Source organism: Rattus norvegicus, chromosome 2 (genome assembly GCF_036323735.1).
Source record: "Rattus norvegicus strain BN/NHsdMcwi chromosome 2, GRCr8, whole genome shotgun sequence".
Lineage (NCBI taxonomy): Eukaryota > Metazoa > Chordata > Mammalia > Rodentia > Muridae > Rattus > Rattus norvegicus.
This window is the reverse complement of record NC_086020.1, coordinates 39,051,806-39,067,674: the sequence shown is the minus strand read 5'-3', so window position 1 is coordinate 39,067,674 and position 15,869 is coordinate 39,051,806. Positions and strand designations below refer to the sequence as shown.

The 15,869-nt window shown below is 35.8% G+C and overlaps 1 long non-coding RNA gene across 3 annotated transcripts in view; it reads left to right on the top strand.

Annotated features, from left to right (window-relative positions):
• The window catches only part of LOC103691446 (uncharacterized), a 272,183-nt gene that overhangs the window by 128,562 nt on the left and 127,752 nt on the right, over positions 1-15,869 (top strand). The window contains exon 2 of one of the 3 annotated variants that reach the window (XR_010064065.1): positions 15,582-15,666. The exons of 1 other annotated variant lie outside the window; for it this stretch is intronic. This is a non-coding gene — a long non-coding RNA (uncharacterized LOC103691446). Of the gene's footprint in view, positions 1-13,502; positions 15,667-15,869 lie in introns of those variants that run through there. One more of the 3 variants, XR_005500598.2, reaches the window with a different exon arrangement.

Sequence of the window (15,869 nt, the reverse complement as noted above, 5' to 3'; positions counted from 1 at the left end):
ATATCAGCAGTCTCAATTAACGCCCCCACCGCACCCCCCTGAGATCTCTCAGACACTGGAATACCAACCAGGCAGTAGACACCAGCTGAGATGTGGCCACCAACATATATACAGCAGAGGACTGCTGGGTCTGAGTTCAGTCAGAGAAGGTGCATCAACCCTCAGGAGACTGCAGACCCCAAGGAGTTTAGAGGTCTGGTGGGGTGGGTGGGGTAGAGAAATCCTCATGGAGACAGGGGGTGGCGCACACAAAGAAAGTATAAGTTGTGGAACAATTGGAGGGTGGACTTGGAGGGAAAAAAAGAATGTAAAAAACATAATAATAATAAAAGAAAGTTACACTTATCTAAGGAAACTTTCTCTGATAAGCGAAAATAATATTTAAGCAAATGTCTGAGCACTCTTGGTTCAGGTACATAGACATATAAGTGTAAGCAGTACAAAAACTTTATGTGTAAGAATAGAAGGAAATGACTAAGATCCTGTTGAATTATATCTTTTTTAAAAGAACATAACTTGGCAGTTTTGAAATGGATTTGGACCCTTTAGTGCTGGTGAACAAAGATACTGTAAAGCATTGATTTGTATCAATACCAGCAGAGTAAAGTATGGTGATACAGCCAACTAACATTTTTATAGCTGTGATAGCTACAAGAGATGATATTTCATGATTTAGACAGCCTTCAAGAAATGAGAGGGGTTTAAACTACTTTCAGATCATTTAGGAACGAAGCCAAATTTTATAATAGTTAAATTTGTGAAGTTTGTATATCAATGACTAGTGCAGTAAAATGAAGTGATTTCATTGCTCCAAAGAATCAAGACATATTTTGAAAAGTGTTTCATAACTTAGTTATATTCAGATGATATGTTCCCATTCAAAGCAATCCTTTTGGGGAAAAAGTACCCAACTGAACAATTCGATTCTGATATTGTTCCCAGGAAAATATCTCCATATACTTAATATTTTTTCTCATTTCTATGCCCCGCAAATTTTCTCTATGTAATTTCTTTTGCTTGTCTTGACTTTGGTAACTTTTGAATTTTATTTGATTTAAACTTCACCAAGACAGATGACTTGCTTTTACTTATAATGGACAGGAACCTTGAAAACAATTCAAGAGAAGCATTTGATCTTGCCCAAGGGTGGACCTGAGTTTAACAATAACAAAGCATTTTGCTAGTTATGCTTAGTGAGACAATAATGGTCTGAATATGCTTGGATAACCAAATGGTCCATAAGAAGCAATACATGTTTGGCACTGCAGAACTGGACAAAAGGTTATGGTAATGAGGTCCCATGCCCTGTGGGCTCTCTACTCCTGAAATGATATTAAGTTGGTAGGTAGTGAAGCTGCCATCTAAATTTATATGTTTATAACTATAGACTACTATAACTATCAGCCTTTGTCTGAGAAGTACTTTTCCACAATAGGCAATGGTCAAAGCTGGAAACCATAACAGGTCAAAGTACTGAGAATGTATGACTTTGAGTTGCTTGGCCACTGCAAAAGGCTATCTATGTCACTAACTCTAACATCCATCACAGAAAAAGGCAAGAGAAGACTGTGGAAACTCCATGAGAGGGAACACCAACTGCTGTATAGGACATGGTATTGTAACCATGACCACAATCCAGATGTGATTGCCTGAATAGACTCTGAAAAGTAAATGAATTTGAAGAGGTACGAAAGAGTATGGGAAGAGCTACCTGGGAAGACAAAAAGAGATCAGCATGACTGGAAGATGGGAATGCCTTCATAGTGCATTATATTCAGTTGTGTTGCCAACAAATTAAACAAGTAAGACAAAACAAATACCTGAAGTAATTAACTTCCAAGGAGAACGTGACTATTTTGTCTCAAAAATTTGAAGATTTTATCTGATAGCCAATTGGCTCCATGGTTGGGGCATTTGACTTGTCAGTACAGCACAAGGTGTATTTAGAAGAGCAAAAGGGTACAGTTTGTTGCCAGGAAGCTAAAGGAAGGGGCAGACATTAAGCACACAGGCAGATGGTTATATAATTGTAGTGTGAAACAGGAATTGCGCATTGAAAACCAGCAAGTATAGTTAATTGTTTCCGTTTGAACTCCCAAAGTCTCTAAGAGGATAAAAGTTTCAGAAGTAACTCACATGAAATGTTACCTGCTTGAAATGAATTGGGTTCAGTGCAGTTTCAGTTCGCTGGTACTTAAAAGCAAGCTTTGAACAGAGCAGTCATGTGGAGACAATAAAGCATGTCCCCTTGCTGGAAACAGAGCTCTGTTGTGTACTTACTGTTTTAAGACTGGATTTCCAGGTTTTAGCACAGCTGTAAGTTAATTATAATTTTGTTGTTTGTAGCCCATCATGATTTATACTCAACCACTGTTGAAAATAGAATGCAGGTATTGGTTTCAGTCTTTTAAGTAACCCGAGGGGATTTGATTTTATTAACTACATATAAAGAAAATAATGAACATTAATGTCTTTACATCTGTAATTGTTTCAGGACTGAGGCGATTAAGATGTGCCTGTCAGGTATTAATAGACATTTGTTGATACTAGACATCTGCATTCATTGTTGTAGAATGTTAGGGTTCAAATAGGTAAAAATACAGATGTGTAGCTCATCAATCAACAGTGGGTAAATGTGAATATTCGCATGTGCAGATGCAAATGCGAATAAATCTGAAAAATACAGCAACAAATTATCTTAATTAAAAGCTCACTATAGGACTTCCTTTTATGAATGTTAAATGTATTATCTTCTTCATTTATAATTTTAAAATAATTATGCATTATTCCTTTTCGCAGAGAATAAGTTGCAATGACAATTTTCTTTGTACCAGGTGCAGCCCTCAGAAATACTTGAGAACAGGTTAGAAACTGAAAAAATAATCCTACTGAATCAGACTCTCTGAACATGGATGCCAGCATGTATGTGCTGACCATGCATCATATGAGAAACTTTAGTGGGAAATTTCATTTTCAGAATGAAGTAAATTTAACTAAGAACATTCTATTTAGAAATAAAAAAGACAGGGTATCCCATTTTGTCAAAGTTTTCATATAAATGCAATGTTAGGTTTGCACGTAAGCAAGGGATACAGATGAGGGTAGCTAGCCATTGGACTGAGCAAGGGACAGGAATGTAGGAGCTGGGGAAAGGACTGAAGGAGCTGAAGGGGTTTGCAACACCATAGGAAGAACAACAATATTAACCACCCAGACCCCACAGAGTTCCCAGGGACTAGCCCACTAACCAAAGAGTACACATGGAGGGAACAATGGCTCCAGCTGCATATGTAACAAAAGATGACCTTGATGGACATCAGTGAGAGGAGAGGACCTTGGTTCTGCGGAGTTTCATTTTCCCAGTGTAGGGGAACGCCAGGGTGTTGAAGGGAGTGAGTGGGTGGAAGAGGCAGCATCCTCATAGAAGCAGGGGAAGGGGGGAGGGGAAAGGGGGGAGCCCGGAAAGGGGATATCATTTGAAATGTAAATACACAAAATATCCAGTAAAAAAAGGAAACGAAAATGGAATGAGACTTGTAAGGAAATTCTAATGTCACATGTGTGGTAAGTTTGAGAACTCAGGCACAGTTGATAGCCAAGAAGTTTTATTGGCTTGACTGTTTACCCATTCTGTTACCCATAGAAGGCAGTGGACTTCTGATTTATGTGTGTTCTGCAAATGAACGCCAGTTTTATTAATGTCTATTGTTTGTATAAACCCGTTGGCATATTCGTTTATTCTTTGTTTTTTGAGACGGGATCTCATGTAGCCTAGGCTTCCCAGCATCCAGTTCACTGTTCAGTCAACGGGGAACTTGGCCTTTGGATCTTCCTCTTCATGTTGGATCCAAACGCCATGAAGTGAAGACCAAGTGAATCTAGGGAAATGTCACCAGCATAAAACTATTATGTGGAACATAGGCCAGGAAACTTTAGGTAAAAACTTAATCCATTAGAAGAAACAATCCAGACATGCTTCCAAAATTGGTGTGCAAAGCTGCGAAATTCCCATAAAGAATCATCTTCTAATGATAAAAATTTCAAAACAAAGTCTTGCAGAGCCGATAGAAAACTAAGCACGTGGAGTTACTTTCCATTATAAAACATGAAAAAAAAAGGCAATGTGTGATAATCAAGCATTTAAAATATTTATTTTTTGAGTTTAACATTAATACTGTAATATCTCTCAAAATATACTGCAAAATATTTTCATGTCACAATACATATTTATTTAGACGTTTTTAGTTACAACAAAGACCTAGTCCGTATTAAATAGACACAATTCTTTGCTGTTGTCCGTCATCCTCCCAGTATGAATTAGACTCCCAAAATGACTTGCTTGTATGCATCACTAAGTTCTACTTCAAATGTTTTTATAAGAAGTCTCTACTTTGCAGTCTTCCTTCTAAAATGGGATAGTTTAGGCTGATTATCTGCATGACTTTGAGGATGGCTGTATTGGGCTCTGAGACATTGCTTGAAGGTTTTCACTCTGCAGGCTTTGGGGAATCTACAATATTTTCACATGGTTCATTTTCATTTGCTTTGCCTTTGACTCTGTGAATGCCACCTGATACAGATGAAGTAGGAGAATTCTTTATCATTTCTATTGCAGAATGCTTTTCAGGCAGTTAAGGGGAAAAGTCAGGTACAAAGGCAAAGTAGAGGCATGGTAGAATTTAAACAGCAAGAATAGACACCATGGCCCCTGTTGTTTTATTTTCTTTTTGAATCTAAGTTTTATTATTGTAATGCAGATTCTTTTTGTTTTTGTTTTGTTTTGTTTTTTGGCAAGGCTGGGAATGTAAATGCTATTCTCACTTAGCTGGAATTTTTATTGGATATTTTCTTTATTTACATTTCAAAATGTTATCCCCCTTTCTGTTATCCAGAAACTCCCTATCTCATCCCTCCTCCCCCTGCTTATATGAGGTTGCTCCTTCACACATTCACCTACCCACCCCCTCCTGCCTCACCATCCTGGCATTCCCCATGCTGGGGCATGAAGCCTTCCCAAGACCAAGGGCCTCCCCTCCAATTGATGCCAGATAAGGCCATCCTCTGCTATATATGGAGGTGGAGCCATGGGTTCCTCCATGATCTTTCATTGGTGGTTTAGTTCCAGGGAACTCTGGGGAGTCTGGGTGGTTGATATTATTGTTATTCATATGGGGTTCTAAACCCCTTCAGCTCTTTCAGCCGTCTCCTAACTCTGCCGTTGGTGTCCCCATGCTCAGTCTTGATGGTTGACTGCAAGCATCCACATCAGTATCAGTAAGGCTCTGGCAGAACCTCTCAAGAGACATCCATATCAGGCCATCCAGAGACTGCCCCACCTAGGGGTCCATCCCATCTGCAGACACCAAATCCAGATACTATTGCTGATGTTAAAATACACTCTAAATCCAGATACTATTGCTAATGTTAAAATGCATTCTATTTATAGCATATAGTCCTTAAAAGGATTACTGTTCTCTCTAATTGATGGTTTATCTTTTTTACAACAAAAGAAAACAAAAATAGCATGATCTCTGTATATAGAATGTCTTTTATAAAATAAGAACTTACAGTGGTGTGTAAATCTATCAGGTAAAGTATCGACAATATTTATGAATGCAACACTACATTTTTTTCTATGACGGTTGTTATTGATGGATGATTTCTATATTCAAATAAGTCAGATAAAGTGGCTATTACTATGTTATATGTTACTCTGGTCTCAATCACTCTGCTTCATACTAAAAAAACTCAGTTCTATATTTTAAGCAAAATTTTTTCTCAGTTTTTTATGGATTTCTCTTTTAAAAAATTCTCAGGAAGAGAAGTGTTTTCCAATTGTTTTGTACTCTTGTAGCATAATCCAATACTGAAGTTCTCAGCTAGATTACCTATACATAATAGACATTATCAAATATATATGTATTCCTACTCTTGCTATAAAACATTCAAACCAGTTAGGGTTAGTGCCTTTGCCACATATGCAAAATGTTTGCAAATATATTTTTTGTGGAATCCTTATTTATTTTGGAATACAAAGGTAAGCATTTTGACAATTCATGATTACTAGCTGGGTAATCACATTTTAAATTATTTGAGCATATAGAATGTTCAGCAATATTTGAGCTTTTATTTATAAAACCAAGTGCATAATAATTACATTACCTGACCACATTATAACTAGTGGTTTAGATATACTTTATTTAGGTTTTTTGGGATGTCATTCCAGGAATTTATTGCTTTTCTTTATCATTATTTGTTTGGTGTAAAAATACAAGAAGTGAATAACATCCTTTAATGAATGCTCCTATGATGTGAATACTCATTATCTTTTGAAGTAAAGTTCATTCCCAATTTCCCACAAACTTAAGGAAGTCTTTGAAAGGACTCCAAAACCCAAAGTCTACTAGAAACCTGGGCAATTGTTCTTAGTCACACTCTGTTGACATCTTTAATGTTGGGCATTCCAGCCTCCTACCCAAAGGCTGCCAAGTTTAGTATGAGGGTAATGGAATATCTTGTTTTCTCCATCTTCTATGTTATTTGATAGTTTTGCTGGATATAATAGCCTAGGCTCACATTTGTGTTCTTTTGTGTCTGTATGACATCTGCCCAGGATCTTTTGGCTTTCATAGTCTCTGGTGAAAAGTCTGGTGTAATTCTGATAGGTCTGCCTTTATAAGTTATTTGACCCTTTTCCCTTACTGCTTTCAATATTTTTTTGTTTTGTGCATTTGGTGCTTTGACTATTATGTGATGGGAGGAATTTTTTCTGGTCCAATATATTTGGAGTTCTGTATACTTCTGGTACATTTATGGGTATCTCTTTCTTTAGGTTAGGGAAGTTTTCATCTATAATTTTGTTGAAGATATTTACTGGCCCTTTTAGTTGAGAATCTTCACATTCTTCTATCCCTAGTATCCTTAGGGCTGCTCCTCATTGTGCTCTGGATTTCCTGGATGTTTTGGTTTGGAAGTTTTTTTTTTTTCATTTTCTTTGACTATTTTGTCAATTTTTTTTTATGGTATCTTCTGTTCCAGAGATTCTCTCTTAAGTCTCTTGTATTCTGCTGGTGATGTTTGCATCTGACTCCTGATCTCTTTCCTAGGTTTTCTATCTCTGGAGTTGACTTCCTTGTGATTTCTTTCTTGTTTCTATTTCCGTTTCTAGAGCCTGGGTGATTTTGTTCAATTTCTTCACTTGTTTCTTTCTTTGTTTCTTCCTGTACTTATTTAAGGGGTTTTTATGTTTCCTCTTTAATGGCTTCTACTTGCTCATCTGTGTTATTCTGTATTTCTCTAAGGGAGTTATTTATGTGCTTCTTAAAGTCCTCTACTATCCTAATGAGATGTGGTTTTACATCCAAATCTTTCTTTTCTGGTATGTGGTATCCACTACTTGCTGTGGTGGGAGAACTGGGATCTCATGACGCCAAGTAGTCTTAGTTTCTGTTTCTATGGTTCTTGAACTTTTCTCTTGTCTTTTTGTTATCTCTCATGTTAATTGTTCTTGCTGTCTCTGACTAGAGCTTGTAGGCTTGTGAGCCTGTGATCTTAGGAGTGAGAGCAGTCGTGAGAGACCAATTCACTCCTAGCAGGTTTTTGGTCTGAAGAGCTGTGGGACAGTCCCAGCTCTTGATACAGACGGAGACTATAAGTGTCCTGTTCCAGACTGCTCTCCTGGTGGGTCCCTCCTGGACAGTTAGTGGAGCAAAAGTGGGGTCTCACCTATGATCTTAGATGTGAGAAAACTCCTGGGAAACCAGCTCTCTCTCTGTGCAGGCTTTATGTCTGAAGAACCATGGGACAGCCTTAGCTCTGGGCACAAATGGAGACTGGAAGGTATTGACTTTATTTTTCACATTTCTTTGCTTATACAATCAATTTAAATATGTAATATCTAAGTATTATTTTGGAGTTTGTTTTTCTTCAAGAAAAATCACTCTTTTGCAATTTATATTAATATGCATTTTACATATAGTTTTAAAGCTTTTCTTTTTTCATATTTAGTTTATGTTATATGCATAGTAATTTTGTGTGTGTTTTAATAATGGAAATAAATTATTCAATTATCATTTATTTTTTAATAGTACTTTAATATTTAGTTTGTTACTTATTGTGTATTTGTGTATAGTGTATGTGTGAGAACATGTTTGTTTCTGTGTGCCCATGTGCATACCAGTAAGTACGCAAACATTTATTTGTACATGTATATAGAGCTTAGAGGATGGTGTATAACATTCCTCTATTATTTGTCACCTTAGTTTTTTTTTTTTTCTTTTTTCTTTTTTTTCAGAGCTGGGGACCGAACCCAGGGCCTTGTGCTTGCTAGGCAAGCGCTCTACCACTGAGCTAAATCACCTGTCACCTTAGTTTTAAGAAGCACCACTTGTTGACTGACTAGTCTGGTCTGCCTCTGTCTCTGGGTGGCAGGCCATATAAATGCAAATGCATTCACATGGGACCTAGGGATCTGCACTTAGGGACTCACACTTGCACAGCAGACACTATACACTGAGACATCTCTCCAGGTTCTTTTTGACTTTTAATGTCCTCTGTAAGATGTATGAAGATCTTAGAAAATATTTAGTTTCTAATTGAATGATTAGTTTTCTCTCTTTGTCTATATTTCCATGAACAGATGTTATAGATTTTACTAGTATAACTTTGTAACATCTATAAATATTAAAATTGGTTGTGAATTTGCAAGGAGCCTTGATTATAATTGTATTAAATTTTGTGATTAATTTGATAAGAATTTAGGAGTCTTTGTTTTGTTTTGCTGTTGTTACTTATTTTTTTTTTTTAGACAAAGAATTTATTTTGAATCATGTCTTTTGCCATTCAGTCCATCTTGGTGAGTGAGTGTGGCAGAGTAAAGCAGTTTAGTAAAGAATTTCAGAGCATGCCTCCAGCAATCAGAAATGGAGTGTCTGTCCTGAGAGTTTGAAGATGAAATAAACCATTTAACTTATGAGAATTTCCCCATCCATGGTGATATGTCAGTTAGTGGTATCATTTATTGATCTTGTTTGGGCAGCCATATTGTTGAGATTTTCTAGGCTCAGCTTCCATATATATATATATATATATATATATATATATATATATGCATATATATAATATTCATATATAAAAGATATCATATATGTGCATAAAGATATATATTATATATACATATATACATACATACATACATACATATAAACATACACATATAAAAGATGTTATCAGACAACATATCTTATTGTGGTCTTCTGGCTCATGCAATCTTTCTGTCCTCCTTCAGTGTTCCATGAATCTTAGGTATAGGCTGTTGTTCGCAGTTGTTGCCTTCACTTAAGCATATATAATTTAGGCTATTGCAATATGTGGTCTCACATTGATCTAAACTTATATTCATTTTATTAGTGGATAATAATAGTGAACATTTTTCTGACCAAGTTTTTGTCTTTCTTTGCTATCTCCTATGCTTGATGAAGTGTGTTTTTAGTACGTATTCATTTTAATTTGTTTTTTTCATTGATGTGGTATGGAAATTATCCACTTTATGATTGTTATTATCAATGGTATCTCCTGTACTACAGTTTTTTTGTGGTATATTAAACATACTTATGGATGCTAATTTACTTGGCAAATTTTTACTGAGTTCTTTTCATTGCATTAACAATTTGCTGAGCCTTCCTTGGAATATCTGGATAGATAATCATAGCATCTTTGGAGAGAATTGTCCATCTCCATTTTCTAAAATTATATGCTTGCCCTTTCATCACTTTATTGCACTATGACGGTATTACAGTCTCAGAAGACACTGATGCAAAGTAGCAGCACTGAGTGCAGTATCCTTCATGCTCTGTTTCATTAAAGTTTCACTCTCATAAGAAGAGTTTGCACTTTCAGTCCCCTTTGCTCTTCATTTCTGTTTTAGCATAAACGCGTGTTCAGAGTAAAGAGTGTTCTTTCACTCCTGGTTTTCTAAGAGGTTCATAAATCTTCATGAACTGGTACTGTTACTAAATTTGCTGTTTAATATTAGAATTTCTGATTAATTATTATAGTTTTAAGATGGAAGTGTTGTTTTCTAGTTCTTAAAGTAAATTGGGGAAGACAATTATTACAACCTTTGAGTGTGTGGGCACAGGATTTCTTTATTGTAATTCACACTGCCCTTGAATTTACTGCATAACCCAGGTTGGTGCAAAATCATGGTGATCCTCTCATCTCGGCCTCCCAAGTATTTTATTACAGGAATATGCTACCACACTCTCACTGGCCTTGATTAGTATTTTTGGACACCCATCCAATCTCTTAATATACCGTTCATGGTTCTTTTGTCTATGTTTATTAATCAGATTGGTCTATTGTTTTAGTTTTAAAATATTCCTTGATAAAATTGAATGACATATTTGTGATCAGTTTAGAAAATGATGAAATATCACTCCTTTGTAAAAATTATGAAAGAGAAAATAATTTGGAGTGACTATGCATGGGTGTATGCATATGTGTTTGTGTGAGTGTACAAGAGAAAGAAACAGACAGACAGACAAACACACACACACACACACACACACAGAGAGAGAGAGATAGAGAGAGAGATTTTATGTATAGTGGTTCTATTTTGTTTTTACTTTTATTGAGTTGAGTTTGTGGGAAATTCATTTCTTTTGGCCCTTTTGGTGTGACTAGGTCAGTTTAAAGGCTGACTGACTAAAGGAAGCCAAGGGATCAAACTATTAGCTGCTACTTGTGCTGTGGTAACACTCTATGTTGTTTTGTGTTGGGAGAGGTTTGCTTGGTTTCAACTCTCCAAAAGCAGAACCTGAGGCAGACTTGTGACCAGGTAGTTTAATGGACAAGGATTGGAGAGTAAGTAGGGGAATGAGGAAGCCCAAACTGGTGTGCTGCTGGTGTTGCTGGTTTAGAAGAGCAGGTCACTCGGAGTCCCTTCAGAATGACCTATAGGATGAGATGATGCCATCTACTCACTGATACAGAATTCCACTGCTTGAGGATTTCTCTAGTGCCTATCATATCCAGATTGTCCTATTTGTAGACTTGGTCAACCACAGCTAAATAATGTTCTGAAGAAAAATGTAGAGACATTGGCCACAGTTAGTATTTAATACATTGTTTTCTAGATTCTCCTGGAAATATTTCTTATCTTTATACCAAATCATTTCAATTTTTATAAGCATTCTATCTTTTAAGTTCTTTCATATAAATAGACTTTTTCTGGACAGCACCATTTGTTAGTTCCTATAACAACTATCTTATTGGGATCCTAGATACATCAAAATCAAAACTTTTCTGGGTAGGTGACTTCTTTAATAAAAAATACTTTAAAGGATAAAATAGACAGAGAGGAACCCTTCTTTTAGAGTTGATTATATACCAAAATGTTAAAAAATATATAAAGTTAAATATTTCTCTAGAACATCCCAAATACTATAAATACTTCAGTGAAAAGATTTTAGCAGTACTTCAGTCAGTGTTCTTTCATATTGGGTGTTGAAATGGGTTCACTTGTCACTGTGGCAAATGAGATCTCTTTAGGAAAGCCACCATGTTGTCTTCATGACTTATTTATTCTTTAATATCTAACTTTAATAGAGCTAGTTTTTTTCCTGAAGAACAACTCTATTTGGTAGAGATCAGGCTGTATCCTGCTCTAACTTACTCCACATTGTTTAAAACAGTGGCTTTCAAGCTTTTACTTGCTCTGGCAATTTCATTTTGTAAGCAGCATTTAGCTCCATTTAAGAGCAAATACAGGATGACTTTCAATCGTAGTGTGTGCATAGATACCACCATCTCAGCAGTATTATCTCCATGATAGATTCATAAATAATTTATTTCTAAACATAAATAGGAAAAATACTACCTACAAACTTTTGGAAATATATTCCAAACATATGAACCAATAGATATAAAACTATATTAGAAAATTCAGGCTCAAAGTTTTATCAAATTCAACACATCAATAAATTGTGATTTGCTCTCCTTTGGACTCCATAAGGAGAAGGGCTAATAACACTGTGATGCCAGTGGTCTCAGCAAACTTTTATATGACCACCTAGCATTTATATCACAGGATAGATAGAGAGTATCTGGTATCTTAGAGTGTTTCAGTTTAACTCTGTTCCCAGTTAAAGTGCTTTCATCCATCCAACTATCTGGCCATCTGTCTGTCTATCTGTCTGTCTATCTATCTATCTATCTATCTATCTATCTATCTATCTATCTATCCATCCATCCTTAGATCCTGTATCTCACCTTTATTATCCTGTTTCTTTGCTCCTTTATTGTATCAACTTTGCAGGTTCAATTCTGCTTGCCCGTAGACCCTCCATGAGACCCCCCCAACTGCACTCACCAATATTTTATTTAATCAAATTTACTTACTCTCTTATAATCTACATTTTTTTCTCTACCTGCAGGGATACCTCTTTGAACTCTGTCTTGGCCCCCTTAACTACTTTGTTGCCATTCTTCCCTAACATACATGAATAGATAAAATCAGTATGTGATATCTAAGGTGTGATCTGAAGAGCTAGCATACATTAGTAATCAATATTACCATAAAAGAACCTGTTTGACAATGACTAATGATGAAGGGAGACTTGGATACTTAGCAGATTATAGGTCTTAAAACTGATTTAACTTGTGAATTTATTTTTATCCAGCAAATTCTGACATCTATAAAAATACACAAATGTTTTCATATAGGTTTTGGGTATAAATGGGCTCATGTTCTTCACAGATTTCCCATTCTATTTGTCTATACATCCTCATTGGCCCATCCTGTATCCAATCAGAGGAAGACAGACTAAGGCAACAGCCTCTGCCATGGCTATTTCTCTGAATATGAACTTCTAACTACTGTTCCAGAGAACCAATTTCCTGTAATAACACAGTTTTGTTTCTTTTCTCAAGCAGAACTAGTTGTTCAACCATAGTTATTGGAGCACTTACTAACTGATTATATCCCTGAGCACAATGAAAAAATTGTATTCTTAACTCAGAGGGAGATAACTCATGTCAAATTGCTTCTATTTTAAGACATTTGACTTCCTCTTTTCACCCATGCCCTTCTACAGGAATCCAATTGAATTTTTGTATTCATCTTAAAAGCAAAACTTGAAACACACAAAAATTGAAAAAAAAACCACTTGGTCACTCATCAAAGAAAACTGAGCAAAATGTATAGCACATTTTCACTTCAGCATATTGTATTTTTATAAAATGAAAACCAGTTAAAGTTGCCCTTTCCTGATGCTTTTATGGTGAGCATATGACGTGCTTAATATGTATTCTAACCTTTATAGCTTTATAGCCACCTCCCTCTGCTTTCACTAGTATTCCATTTCATTCATATGAATACTGATGGTTGCTACCACCTTAACAATTATACAAATGTTGGTATTTCATTTTTCCCAAATGTAATACTTCACACTGCTTTTATTAAATAAATGTTAAATACCTAATATATATTGCACCTTAAAGATCCATATGAAGTTTGAAGAGAAGTGGTTTTCAACATGTTGATCATGACCCATTTGGTACCACATATCAGATATCCTGCATATCAGGTATTTACATTAAGATCCATAACAATAGCAGAATTGTAGTTATTGCAGAATAGCAGCAATAAAATCATTTAATCATTAGGGGTTACCACAACATGAGGAACTGTATTAGGAGTCACAGCATTAGGAAGGTTGAGAACTGCTAGTCTAGAGTATTCCAGAGTATGTTTGTGTATTCCTGGGATTGGTTTTGAATCTGAAAATCAATAAAATTGTGATATTTCAGATCTATAGTTGCTTCAAGAAAAATAGCTTTATTTTAACTGTCTTTAAATCACAAGTTTTCACATAAGATTAATTTTAAAAATCTGAAAGTTGATCCCATACATTGTTTCAGAGGAACTAAGAGGAAAAAATTAAAATCCTATCAATGTTTTTCTTAAAATTACCTCTGTCTGTTTGGCTTCCAATCACCAAATTATGCCTTCCATATTCAGGCCCTGCCTATTTTGTGAATTAGACAGAATTATGTAGTCGTTAATCACATGGCAAATAGCAAACACACTGACTGTACTAGAACCTTGGTAATAAAAGAAATGAACGCTTCATACGTTTATTAACAATGTGATACTGAGAAGTTTATCCTCTTCTATGAGCATCAAGTCTCTTCACTGTGCACTAGAAATCATAGTGATACATTTGTCCAAGGGCTGCTTTAAGGGTTAGATAAGCATGAAACAGATGTTTCTGAGGCATGCCAAGTAATTGATAGCTGTTCTTTACAATGATTAACTGTTTACCTCTACCACTTAACTTCTGGTGCCATCTTCAATATTGCAGAATCCCTCATCTAAGACATGAAGGAGAAGCTATCTTTAATAAACGTCAGCACATTTGCTTCAGACATTACATTATTGTCTTTACTCTCTACTCAAATGATGTGTAGCTTAATGTGCATCATTTAGAAGTGTGATTTGTTGTTTCTGTTAGCGGGTGTGTTTTGTAGCTGGTGACTCAGGTAATAATGAGGTTGGGGACTCTTACAGAAGAATTGGGGGAAGGATTGAAGGCCCTAAAGGGGAAGGGAACAACTAACCCTAACCTCTGGGAACTCTCAAAACGGAGCTACCAACCAAAGAACATACATAAGCTGGGAAAAAGTCCCCAACACATATGTAGCAGATATGCTCATTCTCCATGGCTACTTTGTCTGGCCTCAGTGGGAGAGGATTGCCTAGTGTGGCAGCGACTTGATGCACCAGGGTTGGTGGATACCCATGGTAGACTCATCCTCTCAGAGGAGAGGAGGAGAGGAGATTGAGAGAGGGGTTCTGGGAAGAGGGACTAGAAGGGAAACAGCATTTGGGATGTAAATAAATAAATAAACAAATAAGTATAATGACTTTTCTGAACTTTTGTTTTTCTGTACTTCTGATGAGAGTGTGTTTCTTTATTATGATTCCACTCCTCTTTGATTTCATAATATATTAATAAGCATTATGTAGACATATAGACAGCAGAGACTTCATGGTACACTCAACTTCCAGAGCACATGTCCCTGTATTGCAGTTGGTCTGTTGGCATTGTAACAACACCATCCTGCAGTTATTTTCAGTTCCTTTTTATAGACACATTCTTCTCTTGGAAGCATGGACCTCCACACAAATTTTGTTAGGATTAAGTCACATCTCTGCAAATTTATCATCAATTTAGTGGAAGTTCTCTACCCAAGAGAATACCCCATTGATGTCTTAGCCAATATCCACTAAGCCTTCAAGAAGGCTTTCACTATGTAAAGGAATGAAGACTCCTTATTTTTTTAATGTTTTGGTCTTTTCCCAGCATTCTTGTATGTGTGAGATATGTCATGATGGACTTCTGTTTAAAAAATGATAAACTTTATAGAAACACTCCTTTTACATTTTGTTTGTAAATATTTGATGAAATTGATGGAAACAAACTATGATGTTATTTCACAGACCAGGCTAAGTTTTCATGCTTACCAAATCATCAGAAAAATAAGGATTGTTTTCCCTGATGGGAAATTATGTGTCCTAGGTTTACCTCGATCTGATTAGACAGCTGAGGATGACTTTCATTGCCTGATGCACCTGCCTCTAGCTTCCAAATGCCAGAGTTACAGGTATTCAAATAATCCAAGATGGCACATTTGTCAAGAAAATATTTATGCCCACTAAATTTGAGTATGAAAATGACCAATTTATTTCTGGAAATTATTGAATTAATGTAATATCTCTTATCATTTCATTATGGTTCTTTTGATTTACCTTAATAAACACGTGCTTTTGCTATCATTAATGATGTTATAATTTTGGTATAATTGCT